This window comes from Rhinatrema bivittatum, chromosome 4, assembly GCF_901001135.1.
Source record: "Rhinatrema bivittatum chromosome 4, aRhiBiv1.1, whole genome shotgun sequence".
NCBI lineage: Eukaryota > Metazoa > Chordata > Amphibia > Gymnophiona > Rhinatrematidae > Rhinatrema > Rhinatrema bivittatum.
Genome location: NC_042618.1, coordinates 179,121,492 through 179,135,130, shown reverse-complemented (window position 1 = coordinate 179,135,130; position 13,639 = coordinate 179,121,492). Strand labels below are relative to the sequence as shown.

The 13,639-nt window shown below is 45.6% G+C and overlaps 1 pseudogene; it reads right to left on the bottom strand.

The window, feature by feature from the left end:
- Positions 1–10,118: 10,118 nt before the first annotated feature.
- LOC115089372 lies at positions 10,119–10,762 on the bottom strand (annotated as a pseudogene).
- Between the last annotated feature and the right edge of the window lie 2,877 nt (positions 10,763–13,639).

The following is a 13,639-nucleotide window of genomic DNA, read 5'->3' as shown; positions in this document are numbered from 1 at the left end:
CCATGTTAGTGGGGCAAAGTGCGCCAGCCCCTCCTGGTTTTATCCCATTGCATTTGGTGGGTGTGGTCCTGCGTTTCTTAGACAGATTGCAACTGAAAGCCAATAAGTTTAATGGTTAAACCAGGACTGGAACTGACAATACAGTGTTCTTTGATCACAGGGATGGGGAAGGGAACAGGAGGCTGGGAGATGATAGACATATAAGTTGTTCCGATGGCATTGTTTAGATCTGTGCTGGCTAGTAGCAATGATTAGCTTAAGATGAATATTTTTGTGATTTCTTTTTGTGTAGATTTTAATGGTTGTGTTCCTTCGGAAGGGGGAAGAGAGAGAGAGGGTGATTGTTGAGATAGGTGCCTGAATTAGTTTTGGGAAGGGAGGGAGATGACGTGTTCCTGCATCTTTCAGACATATCAGAGAGCAGGCGTACCTCTCATCCTCGTAGTAAGGTGGATCATCGTTAAAAAGCAGATTTAGCTCAACCCCTTTGGATTAAAAAAATGTTTAAGTGGCAAAGCCCAGTAAATCCCACTTCTCGTTCTTACTTTTTAGTCAGTAGGAGCACACATTTCGATCCCAGAAGCAGAGGTATGGCTACAAATTGAAAAGTAATAATAATAATTGGAGAACTTTGCTGACATTCATATTGAATGCGGACTCTAAAACTGTTTTTGAAATTGTTTTTTTCTGTGGGATTCTGTGAAGCTGAGAAGTCAAAGAAATAGTGATATATTACTTTGTGCTAACCAAAAATATTTTGTATGTCTCAATTACATGTGACCAAAATTGGGTGCTGTCGTTTTAAAATACACAACCTGTTTTGTACCCCTCTTTCCTCTTGTTCCTTGTTTTCTCTTTGTCCCTCACTTTCTCTTAGAGATGGACATTCTCTCTTTCTCTGTCAGATTTCGATGTAGGATTGGCAATATAGTTTGTACATATATTGTCAAAGTGATTAAAGAAAATAAGAGAAAAACTATATGTATAATTTTGGTGATAACAAGAAAATAAAATTTACAAACCTTATAAAGGACAGGAACAAGGACAATTCCCAGGTTCTGGTGCTAGTGAATGTGTCTCTGCTCAGATTAGTTTTCTGGCCTGGTGGCAGAATGCAACATATTTTATTGCTAATGCACTCTTTCTCTCTCTTTCATAGACAGCTCCTTGTTTCTCTTCATCCAGTCAGATAAGTCCAGACAAAGGGATTATGTACCCCAATTAGCAGATAGAGATAGATATCAGCAGGTTCACTGATGTCACACTTTATATGCCTCCTTGCTGACACCAGCCTGCTAGTATTCTCTGTCTCCAGCAAATGTAGTAGGCAAGCATCCTGTGCTGTGGACTGAGGCTAGGTAGACATTCAGGAAGTTTGAAGAGGGGTTGCTCCCGAGGTGAAAGTCAGGCACTGCCTCCATCAGTTGAATATGGTCCTGGGAATGGTTAGTACAAAATGGAGATGGCTCCCATAGTGACGATAAATTTTTCTACCTCCTCAGGGCAATCAGTGATAGGACAAGGGGGCTGTTAGCATGACTGGTAGAATGTTTGTGATTTTTTGTTACCTTATTTTATTGTTCCCTCCTTCTTGTCTATCCTGCTGTCTAGTTTGGGTCACCTTGAACAGAGCAGAGTGTGTTGTTCACTTGAAATAAAGTGAAAAAAGAAAAAAATATTTTAAAAAAAGAGGATTGCAGGGGACTTGGAGTACAGTGGCAGCCATTCTTTGGGGCAGACCGCTGGACAGCTTTATGGCGAGCAAGTACGTGTGAGTCTGCCTTCCACACTGCAGGGCAGTTTCATGAGAGGATGGCTCCTTCTCCAGTGCGTGGGGGAAAATAGCCTTCGCTCAGTAGCAGAGTAGCAGTGCTGTGGCTGAGTGCTGCACTGGAACTTGCCATGGTTGTTTGTCTCCGAAAGCCAGAGGGTTATTTCTGTTGGTGATTCCAGCATTTCAAAGGCCAGGAATTTGTTGGTCCAGCAGCTGATATTCTTCTCACCCCTGAAAGGCTCACTATGAGTGCTGCGGCAGCCATCTTGAACCCATGGGGCAGTGAGGGGAGTCCTTTCTCACTGCTGATTTGGCTGTTTTGCTGGGATAGCAGGTGGTAATGGTTGGTGCCTTTCACGTGGACTCTGCTCCTGTGTTCTGGTCTTCAGTTTCTAAAGACCTTATAGAAGGTCTTTGGCAGGCCTTCTCCATAGGTCTGAGTTCATTCCCTAAATCCACTCTAAAATTCTTTTTCTCTTACATGTATTTCTTTGACTGCCCCTTCTCTTACAGCCCCTGCCAGATGCCTCTGACCGAGGGGCAGCTCCAGCACATCCAGCATCTGTGCAGCTATGCTGTGGCCTCTCCAAATGGGTACAGTCCCCAATGGGCTGACCATGAGTCAAACTCGGGTCAGCGAAATTACAGGAGTGGAGGTGAATTCTTCTGGAGGGGAAGGATGAAACTGCCATGTTCCCTCTGTTTTCTGCAGGGAACAATTAGCTCATTATTTGTGTTTTCTGGGGATTGCTAAGAATACCATGGGGAGTCTTCTGATTCTCTGGGAGATCCTGTTATAGACACCTTATGAGATCTGCCAGACCTTTCCTCTTCTCAAGGTTGAATAATCAAATTGATCTGGAGTGTGTGCTTCTGGAAGCTTCTTTTAAGGCTTTTATCTTCAGGAGAGAGTAGGTGCCAATACCTTGGGATAGGAATTTTTTCAGAGCCTGCAAGCCTTGTGCAGGGTTCAGTCCAAGAGGATGTCTCTATTCTTCCAGTGCCCACAGTGCTTGTTATCTGAGCACCTGCTACACATGTTGATCCCCTGGGGAAGAGAAAACCATCCCCACCATTGGAACCAGGCACTGCCTACTTGGCAAGTGCTGGATACAATTTGATACGTTCCACGCCGAGGGATTAGCTTCTATTACTGCAGCTTGGAGACTCATCTTGATGCGCAACTGGTCAGCAGATTCTATCTCTAAAAATAATTTATCTAAATTGTGGTTTTAAGGGTTAGCTCTTGTTTGCTGAAGAGCCTTAAAAGATGGCAAAGGCATGGAGGTGACTCGAAGGTACTGAGGCTTCTGGAAGATAGAAGCAGAGCACCATCTCAGTTACTTATCTCACAATAAGTTCAGGACTCTGGGTGATTCAGACAAGGTTGGAACTCTTCAGAACAGAGGTCAAGGCCTTATTCCAGATTCCAGTCTCTTCACTTGAAGAAGGGAGATAAAGAAGGAGCAGCAGGAACCAGTTCCTCTAGAGCTACACAATGAGTGTTTGGGGACCCTACCTCCAGTGCTGGAGATATGTGGCCATCTATTTCTATTTTATCAGAGCTGGGCCTAATTCACGATGGATCAGTAGGTCCTAGAAATTGTAAAGAATATATATTCTCTGGAATTCACTTGCCTAGTTTCCAATGCCTTTATGGTTTCCCCTTGTCATTTAGTTGAAAAAAAAGAAGCTGTGAAGTCTACTCTAAAGAGACTTTTCAACTTGCAAGCAGTGATTCTGCTGTCAAAAAAGCAGGAAGGTCTAGGCCGCTATTCCATTTATTTCATGCTTCTAGAAAAGGAAGAGTTCTTTCATTCCATTTTGGACCTGAAGTGAGTTGACGACTCTTGAAAGTGGCTCACTGTAGGATGGAAACCTTGTGATCAACCTTGCAATTAGTGATTATGGTGGCACAGAAAGGAGAATTTCTGACATCTCTGGATCTGAAGGAGGCTTATTTGCATATTCTAGTTCAGAAGGATCATCAGCAGCTTCCTTCACTTTGCTGTGCTGGGTCAGCATTTTCAGTTTCAGTCACTGCCCCAAGGATCTTTTTCAAAGGTGATGGTGGTTGTTCAGAAGGATCATCAGCAGCTTCCTTCACTTTGCTGTCCTGGGTCAGCATTTTCAGTTTCAGTCACTGCCCCAAGGATCTTTTTCAAAGGTGATGGTGGTTGTGGTGGCAGCGTTGTAAAAGAGTATTTTGTTTCACATTTATCTGAATAATTGGTTGATAGTAGTAAAATCATGTCAGGAAAGCGCATTGGCCACTCAGTGGGTGATACAGTTGCTGTAGGAATTGAAGTAGATTGTCAATTTCCCCAGGAGCCATCTGCAGCTGTCTCTGATCTTGGATTGTCCTTGAGTTCAGATAAGATGTTTTCATCTTGTGGACTAGAGGATACAGAAATTGTGTGGTCAGATCCAGGTGTTTGCTGAGGCCATGATTCTGATGGTGAAGTCCTACTTGCAGAATCTTGGCTCTTGGACAGCAACACACATGTCCTCTTCAAATAGCCCTGCTGTCCAGATGGAATCCCCAAGCTCAAGGATATTCCAGATGTCTGATGCTGCCAGAGTCAGTGAAAGTTAGCTTACGAGGGAGGATGGACTGCAAGCACTTAGAACAGAGGCTGGACTTGGTGACTCCAGTCTGGATTGTAGTGACATTGGATGGTAGTCTGTCAGGCTGGGTTGTGCACTGTCAGGAGCTGTTTGCTCAGGGACAGTAGGCCACAAGGGAAGCAAACTGGTCCATTAACCAATTAGAGGCTGGAGCAATTTGGCTGGCTTTCTTGGAATTTACACCTCAGGTAGTGGGATGAATGGTCAGGGTGGTGTCTGACAATGCCAGAGTTCTCAGGCATCATTAGAAATAGGCCTGCTTTTCATTGGGCAGATAGGAGGCCTTGTTGATGTCTCACATAACAGACATTGAGAATATGCAGGTGGATATCCTCAGTTGCCATGTTCTGGATTTGGGGTAAGGGTTCTTTCTCACAGTGCCTTCCATTGGGCTTGGATGGAGTTAGACCTGTTGGTGACCAGCAAGAATGAGAAGGCGCGCAAGCTTTTCAGTCAAAAGAGGGATGTTATTTTGTCCAGACTCGATGCCTCTGGTGCAGGTCTGGGTGGCGGAGATTCTTGTATATATTTTCTCCTTGGCACATGATAGGGCACTTCACAGAGTTGCTTGTCTTCTAGGAAGGATGGCTCTTATTGCTTTGGACTGGTCATGTCAATCGTGGTATGCGGATCTCAGGTGTCTGCTTTGCGGCATCCCTCTGTCTTCTGCCCCATAAGTTGTTGCTGTCCCAGGATCCCGTGTTTCACATGGATCTAGATTGATTTTGTCTTACAATTTGGCGCTTGTGTGGATATGTTTGGTGATGAAAGGTTATTCCCAGACTATGGTGGCCATTCTCTTGAAAGCTAGGAAGTTTTTTACTTCCTTGTCGTATGTCCACATTTGGAGAGTGTTTGAGGGTTGGTACTCAGGCCACCAATGTGTGCCTGGAGCAGCGTCTGTTCCTTTGATTTTGGATTTCTTGCAAGAGGGACCTTCTAAGGGCTTGGCTCTTAAACACCTTGAAGATGACTCTTGCTATAGAAGGCGTATTCAAGGTAGACCACTGTCTTCTTATCTAGATGTGCTTTGTTTCTTGAGAGGTGTGAAGCACATTAGGCCTTTGCTTTGAGTTCTGGTTCCATTCTTATATCTGAATTTAGGTTTGTCCTTTCTGGAAGGATCTCATTTCATTCCTATTACATCTGTTTCTCTAGTCTGACTTTTTGAAGACTGTCCCCCTGGTTGTGATTTGTTTGTCTCAGAAGATATTGGAGTTGTAAGCTCTTTCTTGTAGGGAAACTTTTCTCTCAGTTATGAGGTACAGAGCCAGGATTGTACAGTTCCCTCCTTTCTTCCAAATGTGGTCTCAGAATTCCAGCTTAATCAATCTGTTTCTTTACCTTCTTTTAGTAATTGGACAGATTGTGAGGACTAGGCATTTCTCTGTCCCTTGGTTGTACAGAGACATCTTTTGTGATATCTTAAGGTCACCGTTGCCTCAGATCATCTTTGTTCTGTATAGTAGAACGCGAAAAGGAGAAATGGCTTCTAAGGCTATGATCATGGGTTTGGATTAAGGAGGTAATTACAGTAGCTTATGTAGTCTCTGGTGCTCTATTGCCAAAGAAAGTAATTGCTCATTCCACAAGGGTGCAGATGACTTTGTGGGCACAATTGCAGTATGTTTCTCCATTGGAGATATGTAAAGTGATGACTTGGTCTTCTTTACTTCTTCTCACTAAAGAAGACCCTGGAGAAGGACCATCTCTACACAACAAGAAACTGGAGGGAAGCGGAACAGAGGAAAATCCATTTACAGTAGATAATGTATGGGAAGAGCTAAAGAATCTGAAAGTGGACAAAGCCATGGGGCCTGATGGGATTCATCCAAGGATACTGAGGGAGCTCAGAGATGTGCTGGCGGGACCGCTGTGCAACCTGTTCAATAGATCCCTACAAATGGGAGTGGTGCCGAGTGATTGGAGAAGAGCGGTGGTGGTCCCGCTTCACAAGAGTGGGAACAGAGAGGAGGCTGGTAACTACAGACCGGTTAGCCTCACTTCGGTGGTGGGAAAAGTAATGGAGTCACTGTTGAAAGAGAGAATAGTGAACTATCTACAGTCGGGAGATTTGATGGACCAGAGGCAGCATGGATTCACCAGAGGAAGATCCTGTCAGACAAACCTGATTGACTTTTTTGACTGGGTAACCAAGGAATTGGATCGAGGAAGAGCGCTCGATATCATATACTTGGATTTCAGCAAAGCTTTTGATACGGTTCCGCACAGGAGACTGGTGAATAAAACGAGAAGCTTGGGAGTGAGTGCCGAGGTGGTGACCTGGATTGCAAATTGGTTGACGGACAGAAGACAATGTGTGATGGTAAATGGAACCTTCTCTGAAGAGAGAGCGGTTTTAAGTGGTGTACCGCAAGGATCGGTGTTGGGACCGGTCCTGTTCAATATCTTTGTGAGCGACATTGCGGACGGGATAGAAGGTAAGGTTTGTCTTTTTGCGGATGACACAAAGATCTGCAACAGAGTGGACACGCCGGAAGGAGTGGAGAGAATGAGACGAGATCTAAGGAAACTGGAAGATTGGTCGAAGATATGGCAGCTGAGATTCAATGCCAAGAAGTGCAAAGTCATGCATATGGGGAGTGGAAATCCGAATGAACTGTATTCGATGGGCGGGGAAAGGCTGATGTGCACGGAGCAGGAGAGGGACCTTGGGGTGATGGTGTCTAATGATCTGAAATCGGCAAAACAATGCGACAAGGCGATAGCTAAAGCCAGAAGAATGCTGGGCTGCATAGAGAGAGGAATATCGAGTAAGAAAAGGGAAGTGATTATTCCCTTGTACAGGTCCTTGGTGAGGCCTCACCTGGAGTACTGTGTTCAGTTCTGGAGACCGTATCTTCAAAAAGACAAAGACAAGATGGAGGCGGTACAGAGAAGGGCGACCAGGAAGGTGGAGGATCTTCATCGGATGACGTACGAGGAGAGATTGAAGAATCTAAATATGTACACCCTGGAGGAAAGGAGGAGCAGAGGTGACATGATACAGACTTTCAGATACTTGAAAGGTGTTAATGATCAAAAGACAACGACAAACCTTTTCCGTAGGAAAAAAATCACCAGAACCAGGGGTCACAATTTGAAGCTCCAGGGAGGAAGATTCAGAACCAATGTCAGGAAGTATTTCTTCACGGAGAGGGTGGTGGATGCCTGGAATGCCCTTCCTGAGGATGTGGTGAAGACCAGAACTGTGAAGGACTTCAAAGGGGCGTGGGATAAACACTGTGGATCCATAAAGTCAAGAGGCCGCCAATGAAGAGTGGGTGACTCGCCAGAATGAGGGCTACTGCCTGGAGTCAATACCCTTATTAAATAAACATACACATGCTTACTGTGACTCCAACATCGCTCTAAGCTTCAACAGCAAGAGGAAATGTGAAAAAAAGGTTCGCACTCACAAAGAGGGGAGTAGCTGGCTTGTTACGGCGGTAACTACCCCAAATCAAATAAGTCTGATACTTCACTTTCAATGCATATACAGCATAGTTCTCTGATTCAACGGCAGGGGAGAAGAAAAACCAATACTTCACACATCCAGCAGAGCTCTCTGCTTCAACGGCAGGGGAGAAAATGAGGGTTCACACTCACAAAACGGGGAGTAGCTGGCTTGTTACGGCGGTTACTACCCCAAACCAAATGTGCCTGATACTTCACTTTCGATGCACATCCAGCATGGCTCTCTGCTTCAACGGCATGGGAGAAGACTGATACTTCACGCGTATCCATCATAGCTCCCTGCTTCAACGGCAGGGGAGAAGAAAAACAACCATTAAGGGCTGTATAACATAGGCTGGGTAAAACAAATAAGCATGGGTGTAGCTTGCTTATTGCGGCGGCTACTACCCCTAACTAATCAAGCTAGATATTTCACTTGGATGCAGCTCCATCACTGCTCTCTACATTAAAACTGGGGGTGGAAGGGAAATAGAACCAAGAGCTAAGAGAAACAGATAAGTATGAGAGAAAAAATGTGTGAAGCTTGCTGGGCAGACTGGATGGGCCATTTGGTCTTCTTCTGCCGTCATTTCTATGTTCTATGTTTCTATGTTTACATATTTTCTCTAAGCATTGCCACCTAGAGATCAGAGCTATAGAAGAGGCCTCCTTGGCCTCATCTGTTTTGCGAGATGCTTAGGCAACATCCCGCTTGGGTATATCTCATTCATCTGGACTGATCTGATTGGATGAAGAGAGAGGTGAAATTACTTCTTGCCTGATAATTTCCTTTCCTTGAATACAGTCAGACCAGGCCAGGACCTTTTCTATGCTCCTAGGATCATAAGTGTATTTGTTCTCTCTGTAATATGGAAGATTTTTTTGCAGGCAAGTGAGAGGAGTTATGATGCATAGTAAATGTATATACTTTGCTGCAGGTGAGTGGATGTTTCTGCTACCTCAATCTTCTTAAAAAAAATCTGATAATATGGTTAAGTTGTTTTTTGTGTTAAAGTTCACCTGTGGCTTGCTGGTACAACTTTGAATACGTTTCTCAACCTGAAATTCTACAAATCAATAACAAGTTAAATACCTTATCCTGCCCCCTAAATCCCTGTTCCACCACGCTACTAAAAATTGGTTGCTAAGAGATCATTGGACCAGTCTCACAAATAATTAATCCCTAACGACTGGTATCCTTCCTCCTTCTCTAAAACATGCCTTAGTCAGACCCATTCTAAAAAATTCAACTCTTAACCAAAAGATTTCTCAAATTTTTTGCTCCATATCCTCATTACCATTTTTAGCCAAAATAATAGAATCCATTGTCTTGAAACAGTTATCTCAGTTCTTTGACAACCACTCAGTCCTCGACCAGTATCAATTTGGCTTTAGGAAATTTCATAACACCAAAACCTTACTATTATCGGTGACAGATACAGTACATCGTAGTTTTGACTTCAGTACTTCATACATTCTAATTCTACCAGACATCAGACACATTTGATACATTAAATCACAACATTCTGCTCCATCGATTGGAAGAAATTGGCATCACAGTGCTTCATGGTTCACAGCCTGCCTCAACAACCATTCCTCAACAACCTCAACAACCATTCCCAGCAAATCCGCATTTCCTCTTCTGTGTCCTCCTGGAATCCCACAACTGCTGGAGTTCTACCTGACTCAGCACTATCCACAGCATTCTTTAAAAGCACCTTTAAAAGCACAGCATTCTTTAAAGTCTATTTCACACCCCTCTGCTGCTTGCTTTCTACATTGGGCCTATCTTACTAATTATATGCTGATGACATTCAGTTCTCTTTCTCATTACAATCCTCTTGGTCTGCATCCTCTCACTTTGCCTCCCTATGCCTGTCTTCTATCAGAAACTGGCTTTGTCATAACAAATTCTCTCTTCACCTCAAAAAAAGAAAAGTAGTAATTTTGGGCAAAGCTCCACCTTTCCGTATTTATTTATTTATTTAGACATTTTTTATATCGATGTTCCATATAAAGATCACAACAGTTTACAGAAGTAATATTCATAATGATAAATCAACAAATATTGACAGTTTACCGAGGCAGTGATCATAAGCAAGAATTAACAAAAAACAAGTGAAATGTCCCTATACATAGTAAACCACTTACTAAAGATCTACGACATAAGGTGAGTAGTTCAGAAAATAATATAAAAAATTCATAATAGACAGGGCGTTGTATTGGGATTCTTACATTCTCTCGTTAAAGTTTTTATTCTTCATACTTCAATTACTATCTCTTGTCCTTCTTGTTTTTGTAGTTTCTTTACCTTCTGATTTATGAGCTGGATGTGGTCAGCTGTCACTGCCTATAGGTCATTGTAGAGGCTACCACTCAGATATATGTCACGCAGGGGCATGTCGGGAGTTTGCTGTGGAGGAAGGTGCACAGGTTCGGAACAGATATCCACCTACTGATGGGGATGGTCACATTCTTGCGATAGTAAGAAAAGAGCTTCTCCTGCATAGAGAGGCGTAGGTGGGCTTTCTTCAGGTCTGCTGTGCTTTCTTACTAAAGGACTTAGGCTGAAAGGAGTGTGGTACAACCACCAATGACTCAGTGGACAGGCTCTGGAGTGAGCAGCTGATGTTGCTTTTCATGTCTTTGTTCAGCATGCCTGACAAGGACCCCAGCCAGTAAGGCTCATCCCAGCTCCTGTTGCCAGCCTTGGCTCATCCTGGAAGGGCTGGCGGGGGCACCAAGGGCCCGATCGCTCATCCGTTTGACTGCCAGCATTGCGATGCCCAACCTGGCAGCTCCTCCCACTCCCAGTAACAGCTGAGCACTGGACAGCATAAAATTGATGGCCGTGCCAATGCCATTGGCCTCTTTCTTCCCCTTCCACTTGCCTGTGCCCGCCATCTCTGACCTGGAACATTACCTCCTCTATGAAGCATATAATTCCTAAATAATTAGGGTAGGCAGGTTGAGTTAGCAAGGATTTGTCTTCGGATTCGTCCAAGCTACTCTGCCTCCTTGGACTTACCAGGGTACCCGCTCCTCGGGGGCCTCGCTCTCTTTTCTTTATTTCAGATTGCTGACAGGAACCGGTACTCGCTCCTTGAGGGCCTATGTTCCTGAATACTCTGAAGAATTTCTACTGCCTGGAAGCTAACGCAGATACAGACAATTGTGAGTTACAATCGCGCTCTCAGAGCTTTCCCTGGAACCAGGTACTCGCTCCTTGAGGGCTTAACCCTTTCCAGCTACTGAGCTTCATTAAAACCTTTTGTGAGTTGCCATCTAGTTCTGGCTATGAACACTGCATACCCTGTCTACTCACTGTCTATAGTTTCTCTACAGCTCAGCAACCCTAGGATCACTGTTCCAGTCTCTGAGGGACTTCAGCCCTGCTGGGCATATTAGCTCACTACTGCCACCTCTTGTGGTTCTACCAACCTGTCTAATAAAAGAACTATCTGGGGCGGATTTTAAGAGCCCTGCTCGTGTAAATCCGGCCGGATTTACGCGAGCAGGGCCTTGCGCGCCGGCACTCCTATTTTCCATAGGCCCGCCGGCGCGGGCAGAGCCCCGGGACTCGCGTAAGTCCCGGGGTTTTTCGAGGGGGGCGTGTAGGGGGCAGGGCCGATCGGTGCGGCATTTTGGGGGCGGGACGCGGTGTTTCGGGAGCGGGCCCGGGGGCGTGGTTTCGGGCTGGGGCGGTCCGGGGGCGTGGCCGCGCCCTCCGGAACCGCCCGCTGGCGCGCGTGGATTTACGTCTCCCTCCAGGAGGCGTAAATCCAGGGATAAAGGTAGGGGGGGTTTAGATAGGGCCGGGGGGGGGGGGGGTTAGGTAGAGGAAGGGAGGGGAAGGGTGAGGGGAGGGCGAAAGGGAGTTCCCTCTGAGGCCGCTCCGATTTCGGAGCGGCCTCGGAGGGAACGGAGACAGGCTGCGCGGCTCGGCGCACGCCGGCTGCCCAAAATCGGCAGCCTTGCGCACGCCGATCCAGGATTTTAGCAGATACGCGCGGCTATGCGCGTATCTACTAAAATCCAGCGTACTTTTGTTGGCGCCTGGTGCGCCAACAAAAGTACGCGCTCGCGCTGTTTTATAAAATCTACCCCTCTGTGTCTGTCTCCATATCCAAGCCTAGCCAGTGGTTCCTCTCAGGATATCCTCCTGGGGGCACTTCATCTGCCATCGGCCCAAGGACCCACCTATCTACATTCCTTTACAATCGAGTGTCATCTCCAAGCACTCCGCTGATAACAGATTGCTACTCCTTTCCCATCAGGAGTCTTCAGCTACAGATTCATATTAGATTGCTACCTCTGCAGTCTATACCTTTACAGATTGTTATCTACTCCCTCTACAGAGCTGAGTATATCAGATGGCTAACTCCTCCTTCCACAGAAGCCAGCTCATACAGATTGTTAACTCCTCCTTCTACAGGAGCAAAGCGTAACAGATTACTAACTCCTCCCCTCTGCAGGAGTATAACCTATCATTCTTCACTCCTATCTGATGGCTCCGCCCATCCGGCATCAGATTTCTAACACTTCTCCAGCTGCCTCTCTTTGTCCTCTGGTTGGGTCAGCTGCTGCTTTTTGCGGAACTCACGCCGAACATAGGACAAGTAGTAGTCCCTATCTGTGTGCTGCAGCTGGCAGCCCTGGCACAGCAGGGCACGGTATAGACTCAGCACCCAGGAGCCACCCTACCATGACACGGCAAAGGAGAGGCATCTACTGTTTGGGCACTACATCCACCCATGGCTCTTCTCCCCACCGTGCCCTCCCCTCCAGCAGACAGCAAGCACAAGGAACAAGAAATAAATGGTTTAAATCTCAATCAGAGAGAGTAGTAAACAAAGCTATCCCTTTCTTTCTGGGTAGAAACTTGCCGGACCTGCACAAAGCACTAGGGGGCCGATGCAATAATTGTGCGCTGAAAGTGGGTGTTGAAGAGGCAGTGCCTGCTTTCCTAACGCACTCCCAGGCACCCCTCCTGGGGTCACCAGCAATATTTAAATTAGGGGTTGTGTTATCATGGAGGCTGTAGGGCCGCTTGCACACCCCTAGCGCCTCCTTGATAACCGGAGCCCGCGAGCGTCGGCCATCCGCCGGTTAGGAAAACTGACACTGAATTTATCGGCATCGGTTTCCTAAATGGCACACAGCCAGGGGATCAGGAAACGGACGCTTGTCAACTGGGCGTCTGTTTCCTGCACCCAACTGCTGGCACTTTTTTTTTTTTTTAACCTTTTTTTAAAATTATGCTTTGAAAGATTTGTTCCTCCTGCTTAATATCGCAATGATGCACATTTTTGCGCTCAGAAATTAACGCATGCCCGGAGTAGGCGTTAATTGCTGAGCGCTCCTAAAAGTAGTACAGAAAAACAGAAAAAAGTATTTTTCTGTCCATCCTCCTACTTAATATCATTGCGATATTTTTTTCTGTTTTTCTGTACTACTTTTAGGAGCGTTCAGCAGTTAACTCCTGCTCCAGGCATGCGTTAATTTCTGAGCGCAAAATTGTGCATCTTAAGATGCACATTTTTTTTTTTTTGCATTGGGAGTGAATAGTTAGTAGCCTCATTCACATTCATTTGCATGTGATGAGCACTATTAGTTTCAGTGCGCATTGGACGCGTTGTGGAGGCACTAATCCCCTTATTGCATAAGGGGATTAGGTAGCACCTATACAACCCGCGTCCAACTGTGGGTTATACAGTGCGCTCGGCTGAGCGCACTGTATTGCATCGGCCTCTAGGTGCCTGGAACCAGTTCTACAAGTTT